This window comes from Balaenoptera physalus (genome assembly GCF_965194825.1).
Source record: "Balaenoptera physalus genome assembly, chromosome: 6".
Lineage (NCBI taxonomy): Eukaryota > Metazoa > Chordata > Mammalia > Artiodactyla > Balaenopteridae > Balaenoptera > Balaenoptera physalus.
Window position 1 is genome coordinate 95,891,555 of NC_138885.1, and position 24,909 is coordinate 95,916,463.

General features: G+C 41.3%; 1 protein-coding gene and 1 long non-coding RNA gene across 6 annotated transcripts in view; one reads left to right on the top strand and one right to left on the bottom strand.

Moving 5' to 3' along the window:
* Window positions 1–24,909, top strand: part of PARD3B (par-3 family cell polarity regulator beta) — a 1,041,978-nt gene that overhangs the window by 1,009,347 nt on the left and 7,722 nt on the right. The window lies entirely within an intron of this gene.
* On the bottom strand, window positions 11,934–13,027 carry LOC309663447. Its single transcript, XR_014265283.1, has 2 exons — window positions 12,988–13,027; window positions 11,934–12,627 (listed from the first exon to the last, which is right to left on the bottom strand). It is a non-coding gene; the product is annotated as an uncharacterized lncRNA (long non-coding RNA).

Here is a 24,909-nt window from a genome sequence, read left to right on the forward strand (position 1 = left end):
TCTTCATAGGATTTTTTTTTTTAATAATTAATTAATTTATTTATTTATTTATTTTTGGCTGCGTTGGTTCTTAGTTTCTGTGCGAGGGCTTTCTCTAGTTGCGGCGAGCGGGGGCCAGTCTTCATCGCGGTGCGCGGGCCTCTCACTATCGCGGCCTCTCTCGTTGCGGAGCACAGGCTCCAGACGCGCAGGCTCAGTAGTTGTGGCTCACGGGCCCAGTTGCTCCGCGGCATGTGGGATCCTCCCAGACCAGGTCTCGAACCCGTGTCCCCTGCATTGGCAGGCAGATTCCCAACCACTGCGCCACCAGGGAAGCCCTCTTCATAGGATTTTAATGCGTAGGGCAGAACCTCAAGCCTGGATAAAGTGGACGGGTAATACTAATACTAATAATATCTTGTAACTGAGTAGGGCTTTGTTGGTTACACGGTGCTTTTCCATACGTCTCTAATCTTCTCCCAACAACCCCATGAGCTTGGCATTATAATCCCCACTTTTAAGTGAAGAAAATGAACATGGAAATTCCTCACTCAAAACCAGTGGCAGAGCTGGAACTTGAACCCAGGAGTTTTGACTCCAAGCCCAATATTCTTGTTTACCATAGAGTAGCTGAGCCGACCATCACAACAGAAACTCATTTAGCCAGTGTCTGAGATGGGAGCTTGGTCACTAGGCAACAAGCAAGATGCCAGTTGCTGGGGGAGAAAGGTCTGAGGCTGAAACTCAGATGAGCATATTTCTTTTTTCTCAGTCGGCAAGTATAAGTCCCGCTCCATTTAAAGAGGACCCTTTCTTCCACACAAGGAATCTCCAGATAGCATTCATTTAATAAATATTGTATTGAGTGCCTACCATGTACCAGGCACTGGGAAATCAACAGTGAACTCAGCAATAGTCCTTACTATTAGGAAGTTCATAGTTTATTGGGGGACAAATAAGAAAACAGGTAATTAAATATAGTGGTTAGCAATTCCATAGAGCCAGAACTTTTTCCTATGCAAGCATAAAGTCTGCATTATGTTAAAGATTTTCCATGATCTTATATAAATTTAAACCAGTCATGACTTAATTTTCTAATATTACTGATATTTCTCAATAAGTTCCTAAGAAGGGCATCTGATTCAGAAATAGGCGATCAGCAAGAAATGGTATCTGGGACAGGAAGTATTGACACTTTAAAACAAGAACACTTTCTTGGCCTCTGAACTTTTCTAGCCAGTTTCCTGCAATTTGTCAACTGCCTCATTTATAGGGCCATCATCTCTCACTGTCCCCTTCTCTTTGCTTGCCCACATCCAACTCTTCCTTCAAGATTCCCTTAATGCACCCCCTCATCAGAACCCTTAGCTATAGCAGGTATCCCATGGCACTTACTCAGCATTGAACATATGTGCCCTAGCTTGTCTTTCACCTCTTTCTTTGTCTCCCCAGATAGGTGGGAAGATCCTCAGGGAAAGACTTTGGGGCTCATACCTCTTTGGAAGAGCTTGATATTTGGGGGTTCATTTAGCACTGTCACCAGCCAAGGAGTAAGATGGCCCTCTGGGCTAGGTTAACATCGGGAGTTTTGTCCGTCCAGATTTAGAACTACAGAGGAAAGATAAGAAGATTATTTTTTAAGTAAACATTTGGCTTCTGAAAGCAATTCTGATTGCCTTTCCCTGACAAATGAAACGTTCTCCTGAAGCCATTTCTTTCAACCAGAAACAGCACCCAGAGAAGAAGTAGATTTAAATTTAGTTATTTTTCCCCATCTTGATTTTCCATGTTATTGTTTTTTAATGGCGGGGATGAAGGTAATTAACATTTTAATCCATGTTTTGTTGTTGTTGATACTCTTTTTAACCTCAATTGAGCATGTTCCACACTTACAAATGCCTGTAAATTTGCCCAAACTCCAATGGGTATTTTTCAGCTTCTGGTTTTACCAAACTGTAGTTCACTAAACCTCACTTAAATTAATCAACTAAGTAGAGAATTCCCCAATGGGATGTTAGGGAAGGATAAGTATGTAGTAAATACAACAATTAAAGGGCTAGTTCACGCCTCATCAAACTGCTTAGCCACCTGATAACAGTTAACTACATCCATTCCTCATACAATGCACAGGGCAAGGAGGTAAATCAGAGTGCAGTTTTTCTGAAGTGGGACATACCTACCTTTTAACTGAGGTTTGGTATTACTCTGCCGGGGGCTGGAATAAAACTTGCACAGTATCACCTTATTGGCCAGAAAAATTTCTGCATCATGCCTCTCAATGGGGAGTGCAAATTCTGATCCAGAAATCCCATTAGGCAAGTTTCCCTTCATAATTGCAACCACTGAGATACAAGAGTAATATCAGATCTTGGATTCTTTTTACCCCAACTTCCCTTCAATAACGCTTTCACCCGTATCATTGCATTCTCTCTTGTGAGAAGAAAAGCACATATTACTTTACAGATGAAGAAACCAAGGTACAGATAAGCGGAGAAGTCCAGCCAGGGTCGCTGTTGCAGAGGCCAAGCTGAAGTGCAGCAATGTGACCTGAGGTCAATTTGGACTGGAGCCCACGTGGTTTCCTGGAAGGGTCATGTAACTGTAACCCCCGATGACTCATTGGGGGCCACCTATTCATTTTACAGAGTTGAAGATAAGGCCTGAGAAAGTGACACGACTTGTCTGAAGCCCCCGGGATATGACCCAGTCTTTGCAGTCGCTATCCAGGTCCCTTCTCCATACCGCAGCTCTCTCTAGCACAGAGGCATTGATGGAGAATTTATTTTTAAAGATTGAAAGGTGGACCAGGCATGGTGATAGAAATGTTAGTCAACCTCCCAGGGCACTTTCACTCTTTAAAGTGGGGAATTTGGATAACATACACCTGGAAGCGGAGGATGCAAACTGAATGCGATGATGCAGAAATCTAGATGGTGAGACTTATTCCCATGGAGCAGGGGCTGAAAATCGAAATAACTATGGGGGCAGGTGGGAACTGTCAAGGAGAGAAGCAGAAGGAGTAGAGCCTAAGGAGGGCTTCTCCCTGCCTCCAGAGGCAGCTCCAGATGATTGCGGTTTTAAAGGAAGCCAAGGCCCCAGTTTAAAGGAAAACAGGAAAGCTGACTTTTTATGTAAAAGCCCTCAATGTTCAAATGTCAGCAACTAGTTGAAATTTTTTTAAATACCAGGTGAGCCTATATATATATATATATATATATATATATATATATATATATATATATATATATATATATATATATATATATATATATATATATATATATATATATGAATATATATATATATATATGAAAATATATATATTCATCCATTCATTCATTCATTCATTGGGCCTACAAGTTGCAACCTCTGTTGGAGGATTTCCCACACTGACACATACTAATGTGGAATGGTACGCATAGGGCCTGTAGTACGCAGTCATGAAGTTTCCATTTGTTTACGAATTTGTTTACTTGCTCCTTAGAGGTCTTTGGACAATCACCTTAAACTCCATAGAAGAGCCAGCATTTTTGTTTTTTTTAATTTTTTTATACAGTAGGTTCTTATTAGTCATCAGTTTTATACACATCAGTGTATACATGTCAATCCCAATCGCCCAATTCATCCCACCCCCACCCCCACCCCCCGCCGCTTTCCCCCCTCGGTGTCCATATGTTTGTTCTCTACATCTGTGTCTCAATTTCTGCCCTGCAAACCGGTTCATCTGTACCATTTTTCTAGGTTCCACATATATGTGTTAATATACGATATTTGTTTTTCTCTTTCTGACTTACTTCACTCTGTATGACAGTCTCTAGATCCATCCACGTCTCTACAAGTGACCCAATTTCGTTCCTTTTTATGGCTGAGTAATATTCCATTGCATATATGTACCACATCTTCTTTACCCATTCATCTGTCGATGGATGCTTAGGTCGCTTCCGTGACCTGGCTATTGTAAATAGTGCTGCAATGAACATTGGGGTGCATGTGTCTTCTTGAATTATGGTTTTCTCTGGGTATATATGCCCAGTAGTGGGATTGCTGGGTCATATGGTAATTCTAGTTTTAGTTTTTTAAGGAACCTCCATACTGTTCTCCACAGTGGCTGTATCAACTTACATTCCCACAACAGTGCAAGAGGGTTCCCTTTTCTCCACACCCTCTCCAGCATTTGTTGTTTGTACATTTTCTGATGATGCCCATTATAACTGGTGTGAGCTGATACCTCATTGTAGGTTTGATTTGCATTTCTCTAATAATTAGTGATGTTGAGCAGCTTTTAATGTGCTTCTTGGCCATCTGTATGTGTTCTTTGGAGAAATGTCTATTTAGGTGTTCTGCCCATTTTTTGATTGGCTTGTTTGTTTTTTAAATATTGAGCTGCATGAGCTGTTCATATATTTTGGAGATTAATCCTTTGTCCATTGATTCGTTTGCAAATATTTTCTCCCATTCTGAGGGTTGTCTTTTTGTCTTGTTTGTGGTTTCCTTTGCTGTGCAAAAGCTTTTAAGTTTCATTAGGTCCCATTTGTTTATTTTTGTTTTTATTTCCATTACTCTAGGAGGTGGATCAAAGAAGATCTTGCTGTGATTTATGTCAAAGAGTGTTCTTCCTACGTTTTCCTCTAAGAGTTTTACAGTGTCTGGTCTTACATTTAGATCTCTAATCTATTTTGAGTTTATTTTTGTGTATGGTGTTAAGGAATGTTCTAATTTTATTCTTTTACATGTAGCTGTCCAGTTTTCCCAGCACCACTTATTGAAGAGACTGTCTTTTCTCCATTGTATATCCTTGCCTCCTTTGTCATAGATTAGGTGGCCATAGGTGTGTGGGTTTATCTCTGGGCTTTCTATCTTGTCCCATTGATCTATATTTCTGTTTTTGTGCCAGTACCATATTGTCTTGATTACTATAGCTTTGTAGTATAGTCTGAAGTCAGGGAGTCTGATTCCTCCAGCTCCGTTTTTTTCCCTGAAGACTGCTTTGGCTATTCGGGGTCTTTTGTGTCTCCATACAAATTTTAAGATTTTTTGTTCTAGTCCTGTAAAAAATGCCATTGGTAATTTGATAGGGATTGCACTGAATCTGTAGATTGCTTTGGGTAGTAGAGTCATTTTCACAATATTGATTCTTCCAATCCAAGAACATGGTCTATCTCTCCATCTGTTGGTATCATCTTTAATTTCTTTCATCAGTGTCTTATAGTTTTCTGCATACAGGTCTTTTGTCTCCCTAGGTAGGTTTACTCCTAGGTATTTTATTCTTTTTGTTGCAATGGTAAATGGGAGTGTTTCCTTAATTTCTCTTTCAGATTTTTCATCATTAGTGTATAGGAATGCAAGAGATTTCTGTGCATTAATTTTGTATCCTGCAACTTTACCAAATTCATTGATTAGCTCTAGTAGTTTCCTGGTGGCATCTTTAGGATTCTCTATGTATGGTATCATGTCATCTGCAAACAGTGACAGTTTTACCTCTTCTTTTCCAATTTGTATTCCTTTTCTTTTTCTTCTCTGATTGCCATGGCTAGGGCTTCCAAAACTATGTTGAATAATAGTGGTGAGAGTGGACATTCTTGTCTTGTTCCTGATCTTAGAGGAAATGCTTTCAGTTTTTCACCATTCAGAATGATGTTTGCTGTGGGTTTGTCATATATGGCCTTGATTATGTTGAGGTAGGTTCCCTCTATGCCCACTTTCTGGAGAGTTTTTATCATAAATGGGTGTTGAATTTTGTCAAAAGCTTTTTCTGCATCTATTGAGATGATCATATGGTTTTTCAGCTTTATTTCTTTTAAAAATGATTGTGACTTCAAATTCAACAAGTACTGAGGACCTCAGTATGACTGGTCTTTTTGTTTGTTTCTTCTTTCTTATTTCGTTTCCATCACAACCCTGCAAGGGGAGGAAAGGCAGTCGTAATATCCCCATTTTCATATGAGGTCACTGAGGCTCAAAGAAAGTTGTCACCTGGATCGTATTTCCACAAGGTATCAATACTTTGCTCCCTTCAAGCCCAATCTTCTGCCCATGCTCTCCCCACTACACTGAGGTGCACACTGAGTTCCCTCAACACCTAAAACCCTGAGAGCACCTCCCACCCTCATGGGCAAATAAGATCTAGTTCCGGAACAGGTTGGCAGGATTGGAAGTTCAAAGCCCACAAAAGCAATGGGAGGGCCTAGCATCCCATCTCTCCTGACGTTTAGGAAAAAGCTGGCATGGGGCAAATGGTAAATAACGTTTTATTTGGTAATGGCTCTTTAGTTTTAAATCACTTCAGCATTTACTTTTAATTAATTTCTTTATATTAGATGACTCATACTTGTAAATATTTGCTTTTCTACGATAAGCTTTTATTTAAATTATTAAAGCTTCAGCTTCATGACTGATTTTAAGAATGAGGTTGCCGCCGTGCTGATAACAGAACGCATGTGATAAAACAGGGGGACATCGTTTCATACTGGCACATATGCCAGCACCAAATATGGCTGAGAGCAAGGCAGCACGCAAAGAAATAGAAGGCGAATTTACAGTTTTCTTTGAATTGTTCAAGGAATAAATCAATAAATAAGGGAGTTAGAGAACAAATGTAGGATGAAATAACATCTGAAGGAGCTCACTCACAATAAAAGCTTGTCCTCCTCTGTCTTTTTTAAAAGCATTCATCAGTGGCTCTGGATCCACATATTAGTTCACTACAGGGAGTGGAGGCGGAGGCATGAGAGGGGGGCTGTGGAAAAGCTCAGGACAGTGACTGTACAAAAACATTGGAGACAAAAAAAGTGATGATGAGAGCGGAGGAATTTCATAGCCCCAGTCGGTATGGGCTGTTATAAGCCCTGATTTGCTAGCTGCTCCATTTTACCGGCATCAAAGGCAAGGATGGAACCGGAAGAAACGGGGCTGACAGTCAGGCTGTATTATAGCAGAAAGAGAAATGACAAAGAATGCTCTAATTTCAATAAATGGGGATTTGAAAGTAAAAGGTTCATAATGACATTAATCACCAGTCTTTACCAGCCATGTAATGATCAGCCAGAGGATGAAGGGACCAAGGCAGGATGGGGGAGCTCAGAGCTAGTCATCAGCACCTGAGACTCTCTTAATAACTTTTATTATTTCTCAAAAATCATTTTGACAATACAGTTCAGTAACCTTTGTGCTGTAAATCCATTTCATCTGCAAAAATGAAAGCTGAGTAGAATGTGATATTATGTAGAATCTGTCATGCTGATGCTATCTCCAAAGCACTCTGCCTAATAATGAGCTGGATTCCAGACAGGAGGGCTGAGTGGGACCGACGGCTGAGCCTCGTGTGTACCCACCAGGCCCAGCCCGGGCTTTGGAACCTGCTGAGTGCAGACAAGAGGTGAAGGCCCAGAATTACCCTCCACACAAAGTGTCATGAGGTGCCTCAATTCCACATTCAGAATTTATACGGAGAGGCCAAAAGTGCTTCTATCTATTATCTGGTGGAAATTAGAGAGGGGGCTGGCTCAAGCCTTGGTGCTGGGCATCAGGGAGATTGTTAGAATATAAATCTCCAAAATACACCTGACACTTTTCCCTGGCAGTCCAGTGGTTAAGACCGCGCTTCCACTGCGGGGGATGCGGGTTCGATCCTTGGTCAGGGAACTAAGATCCCACATGCCGCATGCTGCACGGCCCAAAAAAAAAAAAAAAGCCACCCGAGCAGAATTGCAACTGGTTCAGTGATCAAAATCCAAACTCCCCCCGTGCGGAGCTCTGGGGTCAGGCTGTACCTCCTTCGATATGCCCCCACCAGTGGAGGGTGGGACCAGGGACGTCATGTCACTGCTGAGATGATGAGGAAAGTCCTTTACACAGGAAACCTACCTGGAGGTGAGATCAAGTCAGTATTTGAAGGTGCAGATGCCAAATCCTTCGTACCCAAAAGTGAACCCGGCACACCTCATTTACTCATTGGTCCCTGGTCCATTTGTCCTCCAACTGCCTTATAAATTAAATACTAGAACTAACATGCTCATTTCTTAAGGCAGAAAGTGAACCCAGAGGTTTATGAAATATGATCTATAAACCTCATTTAGTCTTATAAATTTGGGAGAAAAGATAACCTGATTTTTTTTTTTAAAAAGGCATTTGGTAGATCTCATATTCAGGCACAAGCAAAAAAACTCTTAAGCCAGTTAAATTGTCAGGATTTAAATTTGAGACCCCCAAAATGTAAATGCTCACATGGCCCCCAAAAGAGAACTAAACTTGCTGTGTTTACAAATTATGCCATGTTTTCATTTTAGAATAAGTGTGATGTGCTCAAAATTGCTTCAAAGTTAGTGGCTTGATGGTTACAGAACTCAATGTCCTTCAGATTCACGTGCGCTGGCCTCTGTGCTGTTGAATTGCTCTGTTATGAAGCTGGCCCACAACTTTGCCTGCCTGTCGTTAGCCCTGATATACTATCGCTAGTCCAGTTGAAAAGGGGTTTCTAGAACCCAGTGTCTGGCTGGAGTGGGGAAGACAGAGAGGATCTAGATTTCTGACTGTGTAGATTATGTCATTCTCTGAAGGGACCACTGAAGGAGCAGCAGACTTGGGGAGAAGCCACTGTTTAATTTTGTACCTGTAAGGTTTGAGGTGCCTACGGAACCTCCAAGGGGGAGCTGTCCCATAGGTAATGCACATCACTCCCCTGTTCTAGATCCTACTGAACAAAAACCACACTCCTTAATCCTCCCCAGACTGAACTGCTTCCCACTCACCCACTGTTCACGAGCCAGTCAGAAGAATGCCTCTGATTCCTCTCACCTGCTGCCAACAGGCACATTGTGAGCAGGTGAGAAGCAAGAGAGATCAGAGGCTGCACGCTCTAGCTTAATGGCCAAGCATGTGGCCTCCGGGTCAGTCCACCTGGGCTCGAATCTAGACCCTGCTACTTCCTGTGTGACCTTGGTCAAGTTACTTAACCTCTCTGTTCTTCCATAGCCTCATCTGCAAACCAGGGATAATAATAGTAGCTACCCTGAGGCTCTGTTGTGAGGAATAAACATGTCGATATGGAGAAAATGCTTAAGATGGAGCCTGGCCCGCTGTAAGCACTCAGGAAAAAGCCACTGTGCTCAGCAGGCTTTGAATCTTTGCAATTCTAAATTCAGCTTTCGAAGCTTGTTCCTGAGTTCATCAAGCACAGTAGTAGCATTCTTTCCAGCATTTATATTTCTGCTCCTGAATTTCAGAGTAGAGAATTGCAGTGGCAGGATTCTCTCGGGTCTTAATACAATCATGGTATGGACGCCCTTCCCAATATACACACACGAAGGTGGAAGTTTTTAAGACTCCTTCCCCATGGTTTCTGACCTTAGTGAAGAGGAATTCTGATGATTTAAGTCTGTGGGTGGTTTACATCAAAATCCTCCTATGGCCCAGGCTTTAGAAATTAATAGCAGAGGAATGGGGGCAGGTAAATATGTGGCAGCAATATGATGAATATGAGTACCTTTGGATAAGATACATGAACATCTTATCCAAAAACTGTATGTATTACTCTAAAAATAAATATAATCTAAATTGATCAGGGTAAAGCAGCACTCATGAACAGTATGTTTTTGCCCTAGAATGTCCTGTCTCCAGGCAGTTACCTTGGGCAAGAAACTGTGTAGTGCTTCTAAGGGGAAGACGAAATAGTCTTTAGAATTCAGGACCCTACACTCTCTAACCAGTTGGCCCTCCAAGTCTGACCTTGAAATTGAACTGTTGTGTCTTGCATGACAATTGGATGAAATCCTTAGTGTTTAGATATTGAAATTCCAGGACTACTGTTACAATAGAGAGGGAGAGATGATTTTAGTGGCCTAACAAATTATGATGATTTGTTTCCTATGGTTGCCATTCTCTTTAAATACACCTATTCCGTGGTTAAAAAGACTATGGGTAATTATATGCAGGTACCGTTCAAATGGATTTCATGACTTTTTTGCGGCCACTCACAACAGTTTTGGCTTCCCACAAGATTCTTTCTCTATGAATGCTCTCATGCTGCCCTTTCTAATTGTCCCCAGCACACATTTTAGAAACCTCATACCCCATCACAAAGGAAATTATTTTAGTAGGACCATTTTTAGAGAATACCTCCCACCATCTGATAGCATGAAACATCCTTAAGGGCCATTTTCCAGATAACATCTGCTAAAGGGCTATGTAGGATCCCATCCTCAGCGCACATGCAGTTTGTTAATAACTAAATTCTTGTGTTTGTGGTCATTGTTGAAAAACATGAAAGAAGGAATTAAATGTGGGTGATCAAAATGATGCCTGTCTTAAACTGTTTTAGAAATGTCTTCTGAGCACTCTGTCATTATCATTCCTCTTTCCTTTTCTTTGCAAGCATTTCCTTGGTGTTAACAAGGGCCAAAAGCATCTGCTGATAAATCTGTTCCCACTCCAGTTCTTAGCAAAGAGCAAGAGCCCTCTCCTCAACACTATGAGAAATGTGAGTGATGAAAGTAGGATTCTTTTCCTGAAATCACTTCTATAACACAGGTCATCAAATGATCCTTGTATTTATGATTCTGTAAAATCTGCGGAAATCAGAGCTATGTAATATACATTGCAAAGGGCTCTGCTAATCCTGGCCAACCACATTCATGCCTGGACAAAGGATAAAGCCCTGGTAACGAGAAACCTGACACGGAAGGAATTCCAAACACAGACTAAAAGCATCTCTGTCCACACAGCATGGGCAACTCAGCTCCTACAAGTATATTAGTCTGTGCTGATCGTTTTTTAGCTTTCCCATATTTGTAGAAGAACCAGAGAAGAAAGCACCAACGTCAGCTCAGCCACTAAATAATCTGCACGTGGCGTGCTTGAGAGGAATATGGCTTTGCCAGATGTCGACTTTCTGCCAAGGGGTCCAAGTACCTCTCTTAGCACCAGCAGTTTTACATCATCTGCTTCCTCCCATTTGAACCCCAAATTTGGTCACAGTCAATTATTACCAAAAAAGGAAACTCATAAAGGCTACCTTGGAAGTTAAGAAATTGTCTGTTTGGGTTACTAAGAGCACACATAGTATTTTACAGAAATTAAGAGGAACAAGATTCTGCCCTTTGCAAGCTTTTCCTTAAGTAAGAAAGCCAGTGCTTATGCCTCAGGTGGATGTGCTTATCTTTGCTCATAAATTCTTTATGGCTTTCACACTTTTTACCACATACCTCATTTTTATGCCAGCTAAGCTCATCCCCTCTCAAAACAAACTCTCTTCTGGTCACTGATGTGTCTCAATCTTGGCTGTTTTCTCCTGTTATTCTTCAGCTTCACCTGCCCTTCCTCCTCCTAAAAGCTCACTGGATGAGAGACAGAGGTGCTTCTTAAACTCAGCCTTGAGATCCATTGGTGAATTATGATCAGCTCCATATTGTAAGGATTTTTGAAGAACTGAAGGCTGAAAATAATTTCTTTTTCTAAATTACAGCAGATTCAAACTTTTTCCCTTAATAATGTGGCCCACACTCACATCAATCCCCTTTTTCTCTCTTGGCAGGGAGGGAAGGGCATTGAGCTATAGCAGATGGTAGAGAAGTTGGCATAATCCTAGCTTCTGCCTCTCCTGGGCATGTGTGGCTTGTATGAAAGCCACCCATCATGTATATTCAGGTGGAGGAAATGTGGGGAAGCGCTGTGACAGAGGGGAACTGGACCTCACTGCTACCTCTGGCTCATGTTCATCTGTCCTCAAGCTCAGGTACATGAAACTGGTGATTGCACCAGGTTTTCACCTTTGACATTGTCTCCCTAAGGTTTTGTACTATATTTGAGACTCTCTTTACTATATTTTTTAATGCATAAAGATGTTCCTAGATTATTGTGTTTATGACAGAAACAAAGAAAATTTTTTTCCTGGACCATAATAAAAACAGCCCTTAACTGATTTCCTTCAGTCGTATTTTATTATTATTCCTTTTTAAAAAAAATTTTTTAATTGAAGTATAGTTAGTTTACAATGTTGTGTTAGTTGTGGGTATACAGCAAAGTGATTCAGTTACACATATATATGACCATATATATTCTTTTTCAGATTCTTTTCCATTATTGGTTATTATAAGCTATGGAATATAGTTCCCTGTGCCATACAGTAGACCTTGTTGTTTATCTATTTTATATACAGTGGTGTGTCTGTTAATCCCATACTCCTAATTTATCCCTCCCCTACTTTCCCCTTTGGTAACCATAAGTTGGTTTTCTACATCTGTGAGTCTGTTTCTGTTTTGTATATAAGTTCATTTGTATCATTTTTTTAGATTCCACATATAAGTGATATCATACGATATATGTTTCTCTGTCTGCTGGATTCCTTTTTCTTTTTTGTGTATATATCTATTATGGATATTTGGTTTGCAGTTACCATGAGGTTTCTGTATAGCAGTCTAATATATATATATATATATCTTAAAATTTGTGTTTTAAGACACAAAAGACCCCAAATAGCCAAAGCAATCTTGAGAAAGAAAAACAGAGCTGGAGGAATCAGGCTCCCTGACTTCAGACTATACTATATATATATGTTTTATATATATATATATAAAACAATCATATATATAATAATTATATATATATGATTGTTTTAAGTTGCTCATCTCTTAATTTCAAGTGCATTTTAAAAACCTCGTATTGGGCTTCCCTGGTGGCGCAGTGGTTGAGAATCTGCCTGCCAATGCAGGAGACACGGGTTCGAACCCTGGTCTGGGAAGATCCCACATGCCACGGAGCAAATGGCCCCGTGAGCCACAATTACTGAGCCTGCGCGTCTGGAGCCTGTGCTCCGCAACAAGAGAGGCCGCGATAGTGAGAGGCCCGCGCACCGTGATGAAGAGTGGCCCCCGCTTGCCACAACTAGAGAAAGCCCTCGCACAGAAACGAAGACCCAACACAGCCATTAATAAATAAATAAAGCACACCTAGTATAGTGTAATTTAAAAAATAAAATAAAATAAATAAATGTATGAATTATTTAAAAAAAAAAACCTCTTATTTTTACTCTCCTCCCCTCATGATTACTGCTTTTTTTTATTATTTATTTATTTATTTATTTATTTATTTATTTATTTATTTATGGCTGTGTTGGGTCTTCGTTTCTGTGCGAGGGCTTTCTCTAGTTGCGGCAAGCGGGGGCCACTCTTCATCGCGGTGCGCGGGCCTCTCACTATCATGGCCTCTCCCGTTGCGGAGCACAGGCTCCAGACGCGCAAGCTCAGTAGTTATGGCACAGGGGCTTAGTCGCTCCGCGGCATGTGGGATCTTCCCAGACCAGGGCTCGAACCCGTGTCCCCCGCATTGGCAGGCAGATTCTCAACCACTGCGCCACCAGGGAAGCCCATGATTACTGCTTTTGATATCATATTTTACATCTAATTGTTTTGTGTATCCTTTAACTGCTTATTGTGGATACAGATAATTTTACTACTTTTGTCTTTTAACCTCCCTACTAGCTTTGTGTGTAGATGATTTCCTACTTTTACTGTATGTTTGCCTTTACTGGTAAGCTTTTTCATTTCATAATTTTCTCGTTTCTACTTGTGGCCTTTTCTTTTTTGCCTAGAGAAGTTCCTTTAACATATGTTGTAAAACTGGTTTGCTGGTGCTAAACTCTTTGAGCTTTTGCTTGTCTGAAAAGCTTTTGATTTCTCGATCAAATCTGAACAAGAGCCTTGATGGAGAGAGTATGCTTGGTTGTAGGGTTTTCCCCTTCATGACTTTAAATATATCATGCCACTCCCTTCTGGCCTGCAGAGTTTATGCTGAAAAATCAGCTGATAGCCTTATGGGAGCTCCCTTGTATGTTACTTGTTGCATTTCGCTTGTTGCTTTTAATATTCTCTATCTTTAATTTTTGTCATTTTTAAATTATAACATATCTTGGTGTGTTCCTCTTTGGATTAATTCTGTATGGGACTCTCTCTGCTTCCTGGACTTGGGTGACTGTTTCCTTCCCCAGGTTAGGGAAGTTTTCAGCTACTATATCTTCAAATATTTTCTCAGGCCCTTTCTCTATCCCTCTCTTCTCCTTCTGGGATCCCTATAATGCAAATATTAGTGCACTTGATGTTGTCCCAGAGGTCTCTTAAACTGTTCTCATTTCTTTTCATTTTTTTTTTTTCTGTTCAGTGGGAGTGATCTCCACTACTCTGTCATCCAGTTCACGGATCCATTCCTCTGTATCATTTCATCTACTGTGGATTCCTTCTAGTGTATTTTTCATTTCAGTTATTATAGTCTTCATCTTTGGTTGTTCTTTATATATTCTAACTCTTTGTTAAAAACGTCTAACTTCTTGCTCTGTGCGTCTGTTCTCCTCCCAAGTTATTTGATAATCTTTATGATCATTACTCTGAACTCTTTCTTGGGTAGATTGCCTATCTCCACTTCACTTAGTTCTTCTCCTGGGGTTTTATCTTGTTGCTTCATCTGGAACGTGTTCCTCTGCCACCTCATTTTGTCTAAGTTGCTATTTGTATTTTTACGTATGTGGTGGGTTAGTTATGTTTCTCGACCTTGGAGAAGTGGCCTTCTGCAGGAGATGTCCTGTGCCTCCTAGCAGTGCCCTCCCCTCTCATCACTCAAGCGATGCACTCTAGGGATTTCCCCTAAGAGGGCTGCGTGGGTCCTTCTGTTGCAGTGGGCTGACTATGTGGGTGGTCTGGTAGACTTGGTTGGCCCCTAGTCTGGTTGGTTGCCAGGCCCTGCCTTGTGTGGATGCTGCTGGCTGCTGTTTAGTGGGGCCTGATCACGAGGAGGCTGCTTGTAGAACCCTAGGGGGCCCCGGGGCTAGTGCTGGCTCACTGGTGGGTGGAGTCAGGGTCCCGAAGACTCTGGGGCTGTTGCCCCCCACTGGAGGGTGAAGCCAGGTCCTGGGGTTGGTGCCGGACTACTGGCAGGCAGAGCTGGTTCCTGGAGTCTGGCTGCAGGGCCTAGGGATCCCAGAGGTGGTGTCAGATTGCTTTTGGGAGGCAGGGGTGGGTGCAGTTCCTGACAGTTGGATATGGGATCTGGGGTGTTCTGAAGGTGACATTGGTCTGCTAGTGGGCAGGGCCAGGGCCCAGCTGGTCCTAGGGTAGGTTCTGGCCTACTGTTGGTGGACTCAGTCAGCTGGATCATAGTTTTCTTGCTTCTGTTGTCTGCTCCCTTGTGGCTCAGGCTGGTCTAGAGGCTTGTGCAGGCTTCCTGGTAGGAAGGGCCTGTGCCTGCCCACTAGGGGGTGGAGCTGGGTCTTGGCACTCTGGTGGGCAGGGCCAGGTCTAGAGGCATGTCTAGAGGTGGCTGTGGGCTCAGGAAGTCTTTAGGCAGCCTGTCTGCCGATGGGAGGTGCTGTGTCCCCAGCCAGTTAGTTGTCTAGCCTGAGGCTGTGTGGTGGGGCCAGATGTTGGCACTAATGAGCCAAGATGGCAGCTGCCAGGAGTATTCACACCACTGAATGTTACCAATATATCCACCACCAGTGTTTATGTCCCCAGGGTGAGCTGCAGCTGCTACCCCCACCCCCATCTCTCCAGGAGACACTCCGAGACAGCAGGTAGGTCTGGCCCAGGCCCCTATCAAATTACTGCTTTTGTCCTGGGTCCCAGTGCACGTGAGATTTTGTGTGTACCTTTAAGATCGAAGTCTCTGTTTCCCCCAGTCCTGTGGTGCTCCTGCAATTAAACCCCACTGACCTTCAAAGCCAAATGCTCTGGGGGGACTCATCTTCCCGGTGCCAGATCCCTGGGCTGGGGAACCCAACGTGGGGCTCAGAACACTCACTCCTATGGGAGAACCTCTGCAATATATTGAATAATTATTCTCCAGTTTGTGGGTCTCGCACCTGGTGGGTATGAGACTTGATTATATCACAAGTCCACCCCTCCTACCCATCTCATGGTGGTTCCTTTTTTTTTTTAAATTATTTATTTATTTATTTATTTATTTATTTATTTATGGCTGTGTTGGGTCTTCGTTTCTGTGCGAGGGCTTTCTCTAGTTGCGGCAAGTGGGGGCCACTCTTCATCGCGGTGCGCGGGCCTCTCACTATCGCGGCCTCTCTTGTTGCGGAGCACAGGCTCCAGACGCGCAGGCTCAGTAGTTGTGGCTCACAGGCCTAGTCGCTCCGTGGCATGTGGGATCTTCCCAGACCAGGGCTCGAACCCGTGTCCCCTGCATTGACAGTCAGATTCTCAACCACTGTGCCACCAGGGAAGCCCTGTGGTTCCTTCTTTATGTTTTTAGTTGTAGAATTTTCTGGTAAGTTGCAGTCTTTTTCATCGATGATTGTTCTGCAGAAAGCTGTGATCTTCATGTGCTCGTGAGAGGAGGTGAGGTCAGGGTCTTTCTACTCCACCATCTTGTCCACTCTCCCTTAACTAATTCTTGAGTAAATACACTTAATCTGAGCCAGTTAGTCATGTTGACCTCACTAGTAAGTCAAGGCAATTAAACTGGAGTCCAAGATTCATTAAGCACCTACTATGATTCAAGTACTATGCAAGACAGCAGAGATAAGACAGTCTACTTTTGTTCTTGGCAAACAAGACAACTATAATAACTCATGCCCGATAAAGTTTACAACCCTTCTATGTTGGGCAGAGTCCAACCCTTTTTTTCAGCCCACCATCCCTCCCTCCTTCTGTAAAAATTAGAGTCCAGTCTTATCTCAATCATTGTCAATCTCTGCTTCTCGATGAGAGCCCACTTTCTCCTTTCATTTCTCTACCCACCTACTATTTCCAGCTTCTGCATATAACTGACCCTCTATGGGTACCATGTATGTTTGTGGGTTTTCTCTTTAAACTCTCTTGAACAAATTCATACACATTTATGGAGCAACTTTGACGTGCAGAGCCCTGTGGTAAGCTCTGAGGGAGATCACTAGATACCTGAGACCCAGTTCCTTCCTTCAAGATGATGGTGCTCCAGCACAGTATATAACCAGCCTGAGGCAGGGAGACAGGCAGATGAGGTGAGAATGAACCGCTGTGGTGAGTTCAGAGGAAAGAGATTTTCTTTGCAATTGTTGGGGGGATGGAGATGCAGGGGGAGGTGAGAGGATTCAAAGTTACTCGTGCCTCTTCATCTATTCCAGGGGCTCAGGCCCCTTCATCTATTACAGTAAATATAGCCACTTCATTCCTAGCTAAAAATTTTGCCAGTGACTCAGTCCTTCTAATACTGAGCCCTTTCCCCGAAAGGATTATCTTAGCAAATGTAGAAGCATTCCTTCCTTCCTTCCATAAAATGAAGACTGTTGGTACCCAAGAGCTGCCTGTCTGACCCACTTAACCTCTGATTTACAGCCTCCTTTTTGTTTGATTAAAAATAGTGACATACTGAGATGGCAAAAGGAGGAAAATCTCATGTAAAGGAAGTGATCATTATTGCTTCTTCACATGTCAATACCATGTCTAGGGCCATGTCTAGAGGAGACTGTGGGCTCAGGAAGTCGTCAGGCAGCCTGTCTACTGATGAGTGGGCCTGTGTCCCCACCCAGTTAGTTGTTTGGCCTGAGACGTCCCAGTACCAGTGCTTACCGGCTGTTGGGTGGGGCCAGGTCTTAGCCTGAAATGTTAACCTTCGTTATTGTATACATCTATGTGACTGGAAACTCTATGAGATAGTTCCGACAAATTTTCCAATCAAAATCTGAATCCTTTGGGCCTCCAGAAATGACCCTAATCAAAAATAAAATAGAAAAAGAAAAAATAGTAAAAAGTGTGGGAAAGAAATAAGTGAAATTTCTGAAATATCGATATTTTCATGACAGCTTTCACAAAGAGTCATATTATAAAGAAAGGAAATATAGGCTTGTGCTTCTTAAGTAAATATGGTTCCTGGGTGAGATTTTGAATTAAAAGTTTTTTTTAAGAAAAATAATAACACATACAAATAAAAATTATGGGGTCGCATGAAAAATGAGGGGTCTTAAAGTGCTGATACATTTGCTATTTGGATCCCTGTTTTCATCAGAATCTTCAAAGAATACTACCCCTGGATTTCTCAGGGTTGGCTCAAAACATGCAGCATTGCTCACTGTGATAAGCATTTCTTAGGCCCCAGAATGGGTTGGGTTTTGTGCTTTCCTACAAATACTAAATTTCACCCAATAAAGATACAATGAAAAGGGAAACTCAAGACTTTTTTTTAATATTTATTAATTTATTTGGCTGCACTGGGTCTTAGTTGCGGCATGCAGGATCTTAGTTGCAGCATGCAGGATCTTTTTGTTGCGGCACACAGGCTCTTCATTGCATCATGTGGGCTTCTCTCTAGTTGTGGCACACGGGCTCCAGAGTGCACAGGCTCAGTAGTTGCAGCGCGCAGGCTTAGTTGCCCCGCAGCATGTGGGATATTAGTTCCCTGACCAGGGATCGAACCTGCGTTCCCTTCATCGGAAGGTGGACTCTTTAACCGCTGGACCACCAGGGAAGTCCCGGAAACTCAAGATTAACAAAGATAAAATATCAGCTCCCTATTCCACTTCCTTTATCCTATCAAATTCTGTAGTTAATGAGCTGGGCTTTTTTGTTTTCTTTGCTTAAAACTTGTTCTTTTGTTTGTTTGTTTGTTTTAACCTTTTTTAAAATTTTATATTGGAGTATAGTTGATTAACAATGTTGTGTCAGTTTCAGGTGTACAGCAAAGTGATGATTCAGTTATACATATGCATGTATATATTCTCTTCAAATTCTTTTCCCATTTAGGTTATTACAGAATATTGAGCAGAGTTCATTGTGTTATACAGTAGGTCCTTGTTGGTTATCTATTTTAAATACAACTGTGTGTATATGTCAATCCCAAACTCCCAGTTTATCCCTCCCCCGATCTTCCCCCTTTGGTAACCGTAAGTTTGTTTTCTAAGTCTGTGAGTCTGTTTCTGTTTTGTAAATAAGTTCATTTGTATCATTTTTTTTAGATTCTGCATATAAGTGATATCATATGATATTTGTCTTTCTCTGACTTCACTCAGTATGACAATCTCTAGGTCCATCCATGTTGCTGTAAGTAGCATTATTTCATTCTTCTTAATGGCTGAGTAATATTCCGTTACATATATGTACCACATCTTCTTTATCTGTTCCTCTGTCAATGGACATTTAGGTTGCTTCTATGTCTTGGCTACTGTAAACAGTACTGCAATGAACACTGGGGTACATGTATATTTTGCACCATGGTTTTTTCCAGATATATGCCTAGGAGTGGAATTGCTGGATCATATGGTAGCTTTTAGATTTTAAGGAACCTCTATACTGTTCTGCATAGTGGCTGTACCAATTTACATTCCCACCAACAGTGTAGGAGGGTTCCCTTTTCACCACACCCTCTCCAGCATTTATTGTCTCTAGACTTTTTGATGATGGCCATTCTGACTGGTGTGAGGGGATATCTCATTGTAGTTTTGATTTGCATTTCTCTAATAATTAACGATGTTGAGCATCTTTTCATGTGCCTCTTGGCCATCTGTATGTCTTCTTTGGAGAAATGTCTATTTAGGTCTTCTGCCCATTTTTTGATTGGGTTTTTTTTTTAATATTGAGCTGCATGAGCTATTTATATATTTTGGAGATTAATCCTTTGTCTGTTGATTCGTTTGCAAATATTCTCTCCCATTCTGAGAGTTGTCTTTTTGTCTTGTTTGTAGTTTCCTTTGCTTTGCAAAAGCTTTTAAGTTTCATTAGGTCCCATTTGTTTATTTTTGTTTTTATTTCCATTACTCTAGGAGGTGGATCAAAGAAGATCTTGCTGTGATTTATGTCAAAGAGTGTTCTTCCTATGTTTTCCTCTAAGAGTTTTATAGTGTCCAGTCTTACATTTAGGTCTCGAATCCATTTTGACTTTATTTTTGTGTATGGTATTAGGGAGTGTTCTAATTTCATTCTTTTACATGTAGCTGTCCAGTTTTCCCAGCACCACTTATTGAAGAGACTGTCTTTTCTCCATTGTATATCCTTGCCTCTTTTGTCATAGATTAGTTGACCATAGGTGCGTGGGTTTATCTCTGGGCTTTCTATCCTGTTCCATTGATCTATATTTCTGTTTTTGTGCCAGTACCACACTGTTTGGATTACTGTTGCTTTGTAATATAGTCTGAAGTCAGGGAGCCTGCTTCTTCCAGCTCCATTTTTCTTTCTCACGATTGCTTTGGCTATTTGGGGTCTTTTGTGTTTCCATACAAATTGTAAAATTTTTTGTTCTACTTCTGTGAAAAATGCCATTGGTAATTTGATAGGGATTGTATTGAATCTGTAGATTGCTTTGGGTAGTATAGTCATTCTGATAATATTGACTTTTCCAATCCAAGAACATGGTATAGCTTTCCATCTGATCATGTCATGTTTGATCTCTTTCATCAGCATCTTATAGTTTTCAGAGTACAGGTCTTTTGCCTCCTTAGGTAGGTTTATTCCTAGGTGTTTTATTCTTTTTGATGTGATGGTAAGTGGGATTTTTTCTTTAATTTCTCTTTCTGATCTTTTGTTGTTAATGTATAGGAATGCAACAGATTTTTGTGTATTAATTTTGTATCCTGCAACTTTACTGAATTTGTTTATGAACTCTAGTAGTTTTCTGGTACCAACTTTAGGATTTTCTATGTATAGTATATTGTCACCTGCAAACAGTGACAGTTTTACTTCTTTTCCCGTTTGGATTCCTTTTATTTCTTTTTCTTCTCTGATTGCTATGGCTAGGACTTCCAAAACTATGTTGAATAAAAGTGGCAAAAGTGGACATCCTTGTCTTGTTCCTGATCTTAGATGGAATGCTTTCAGCTTTTCACCATTGAGGATGATGTTAGCTATAGGTTTGTCATATATGGCCTTTATTATGTTGAGGTTTGTCATATATGGCCTTTATTATGTTGAGGTGTGTGCCACTTTCTGGAGAGCTTTCATCATAAATGGGTGTTGAATTTTGTCAAAAGCTTTTTCTGCATCTATTGAGATGATCATATGGGTTTTATTCTTCAATTTGTTAATATGGTGTATCACACTGATTGATTTGTAGATACTGAAAGATCCTTGCATCCCTGGGATAAATCCCACTTGATCATGGTGTGTGATCATTTTAATGTATTGTTGGATTCGGTTTGCTAGTACTTTGTTGAGGATTTTTGCATCTATGTTCATCAGTGATACTGGCCTGTAAATTTGTGTGTGTGTGTGTGTGGTAGCTTCATCTGGTTTTGATATCAGGGTGATGGTAGACTCATAGAATGAGTTTGAGAGTATTCATTCCTCTGTAATTTTTTGGAATAGTTTCAGAAGGATCTGTGTTAACTCGTCTCTAAATGTTTGATAGAATACACCTGTGAAGCCATCTGGTCCTGGACTTTTGTTCGTTGGGAGTTTTTTAAATCACAGGTTCAATTTCATTACTTGTGACTGGTCTGTTCATATTTTGTTTTTTCCTGGTTCAGTCTTGGAAGGTTGTACCTTTCTAAGAATTTGTCCATGTCTTCTAGGTTGTCCAGTTTATTGGCATAGAGTTGCTTGTAGTAGTCTCTTATGATTCTTTGTATTTCAGTGGTGTCCATTGTAACTTCTTTTTTATTTCTAAGTTTACCAATTTGACCCCTCTGTCTTTTTTTCTTGATGCGTCTGGCTAAAGTTTTATCAATTTTGTTTATCTTTTCAACAGCTTTTAGTTTCATTGATCTTTGCTATTGCTTTCTTTGTCTCTGTTTCATTTATTTCTGCTCTGATCTCTATGATATTTTTCTTTCTGCTAACTTTGTGTTTTGTTTGTTCTTCTTTCTCTAATTGCTTTAGGTGTAAGGTTATGTTTTTCATTTGGGATTTTTCTTGTCTCCTGAGGTAAGATTGTATTGCTATAAACTTCCCTCTTAGAACTGCTTTTGCTGCATCCCATAGGTTTTGGAGAGTCGCGTTTTCATTTGTCTCTAGGTATTTTTTTATTTCCTCTTTGATTTCTTCAGTGATCCATTGGTAGGTTAATAGCATATTGTTTAACCTCCACGTTTGTGTTTTTTACAGTTTTTTTTTCTTGTAGTTGATTTCTAATCTCATAGTGTTGTGGTCGGAAAAGATGCTTGATATGATTTCAATTTTCTGAAGTTTACCAAGGCTTGCTCTGTGGCCCAGCATGTGATCTACCCTGGCAGATGTTCCATGTGCACTTGAAAATAATGTGTATTCTGCTGCTTTTGGATGGAATGCTCTATAAATATCAATTAAGCCTATCTGGTCCAATGTGTCATTTAAGGCCTGTGTTTCCTTATTGATTTTCTGTCTGGATGATCTGTCCATTGATGAAAGTAGGGTGTTAAAGTCCCTCACTATTATTGTGTTACTGTCAATTTCTCCTTTTATGGCTGTTGGCATTTGCCTTATATATTGAGGTGCTCCTATATTGGGTACATACATATTTATATTTGTTATATCTTCTTCTTGGATTGATCCCTTGATCATTATGTGGTGTCCTTTTTGTCTCTTGTAACAGTTTTTATTTTAAAGTCTATTTTGTCTGATATGAGTATTGCCTCCAGCTTTCTTTTGATTTCCATTTACATGGAATACCTTTTTCCATCCCCTCACTTTCAGTCTGTATATGTCCCTAGATCTGTAGTGGGTCTCTTGTAAACAGCATATATATGGGTCTTGTTTTTGTATCCATTCAGCCAGTCTGTGTATTTTGGTTAGAGCATTTAATCCATTTACATTTAAGGTAATTATTGATATGTATGTTCTTATTGCCATTTTGTTAATTGTTTAGTATTTGTTTTTGTAGGTCTTTTTTCTTCTCTTCCTCTTTTGTTCTCTTCTCTTGTGACTTGATGACTAACTTTAGTGTTGTGTTTTGATTCCTATTTCTTTTGTGTGTGTGTTTCTATTGTAGATTTTTGGTTTGCAGTTACCATGAGGTTTTGATATAGCAGTCTGTATATAAACAAGATTGTTTTTTAAGTTGCTGGTCTTTTAATATCAAATGATTTTTTTTTTTTTTTTTTTTGGTTGCGTTGGGTCTTCATTCCTGCACCCGGGCTTTTCTCTAGTTGCTGCGAGTAGGGGCTACTCTTTGTTGAGGTGCACAGGCTACTCACTGTGGTGGCTTCTCTTGTTGTGGAGCACGGGCTCTAGGTGCATGGGCTTCAGTAGTTGTGGCATGTGGGCTCAGTAGTTGTGGCTCACAGGCTCTAGAGTGCAGGCTCAGTAGTTGTGGCATGCGGGCTTAGTTGCTCCGCGGCATGTGGGATCTTCTGGGACCAGGGATCAAACGCATGTCCCCTGCATTGGCAGGCAGATTCTCAACCATTGCGCCACCAGGGAAGTCCCTGCATTTTCAATATCCTGTACCTTTACTGGTGTTTGCTTTTCCTGGTGAGCTTTTCCATTCGTAATTTTCTTGTTTCTAGTTGTGGCCTTTTCTTTTCTGCCTAGAGAAGTTCGTTTAGCGTTTGTTGCAAAGCTGGTCTGGTGGTGCTGCATTCTCTTAGCTTTTGCTTGTCTGTAAAGTTTTTGATTTCTCCATCGAATCTGAATGAGAGCTTTGCTGGGTAGAGCATTCGTGGTTGTAGGTTCTTCCCTTTCATCACCTTAAATGTATCATGCCACTCCCTTCTGGCTTTCAGAGTTTCTGCTGAAAAGTCAGCTGATAGCCTTATGGGAATTCCCTTGTATGTTATTTGTTGCTTTTCCCTTGTTGCTTTTAATATTTTTTCTTTGTTTTTAATTTTTCTCAATTTTATTACTATGTGTCACAGCATGTTCTTCCTTGGGTTTATTCTGCCTGGGACTCTCTGTGCTTCCTGGACTTGGGTGACTGTTTCCTTTCCCATATTAGGGAAGTTTTCAGCTATTATCTCTTCAAATATTTTCTCATGTCCTTTCTCTCTCTCTTCTCCTTCTGAGACCCCTAGAATGCAAATGTTAGTGCATTTAATGTTGTCCCAGAGGTCTCTTAGACTGTTCTCATTTCTTTTCATTCTTTTTTCTTTATTCTGTCCTGCAGCACTGATTTCCACCATTCTGTCTTCCAGGTCACTTATCTGTTCTTCTGCCTCAGTTATTCTGCTATTGATTCCTTCTAGTGTATTTTTCTTTTCAGTTATTGTATTGTTCATCTCTGTTCTTTAGTTCTTCTAGGTCTTTGTTAAACATTTCTTGTATCTTCTTGATCTGTGCCTCCGTTCTTTTCCCTAGGTCCTGGATCATGCTTACTGTCATTACTCTGCATTGTTTTTTGGGTAGGTTGCCTATCTCCACTTCACGTAGTTGTTCTACTGGGGTTTTATCTTGTACCTTCATCTGGGACATATTCCTCTGCCATTTCATTTTGTCTAACTTTCTGCAATTGCAATTTCTGTTCCACAGGCTGCAGGGTTGTAGTTCTCCTTGCTTCTGCTGTCTGCCCCCTGGTGGATGAGGTTGGTCCAGGGGCTGGTGCAGGCTTCCTGGTGTGAGGAACTGGTGCCTGCCCCACTGGTGGGTGGAGCTGGGTCTTGTCCCTCTGGTGGACAGGGCCTTGTCAAGAGGTGTGTTTAGCAGGCAGCTGTGTGCTCAGGAAGACTTTAAGCAGCCTGTCTGTTGATATGTGGGGCTGTGTTCCCACCCTCTTGGTTGTTTGGCCTGAGGTGTCTCTGCACTGGAGCCTACAGGCTGTTAGGTGGGGCCAGGTCTTGATGGGAAAATGGTGGCCTCCAGGCCAGCTCATGCCAATGAGTACTCCCCAGGACTACAGCTGCAGTGTGTTTGTCCCCAGAGTGAGCCACAGCAGACCCTGCCTCTGCAGGAGACCCTCCAATACCAGCAGATAGGTCTGGCCCAGGCTCTTATGATGTCACTGCTTTTTTTCCCTGTGACCTGGTGCACACGAGAGCTTGTGTCCGCCCTCCAAGAGTGGGGTTTCTGTTTCCCCTAGTCCTATGGAATTCCTGTGATCAAACCCCGCTGGCCTTCAAAGCCA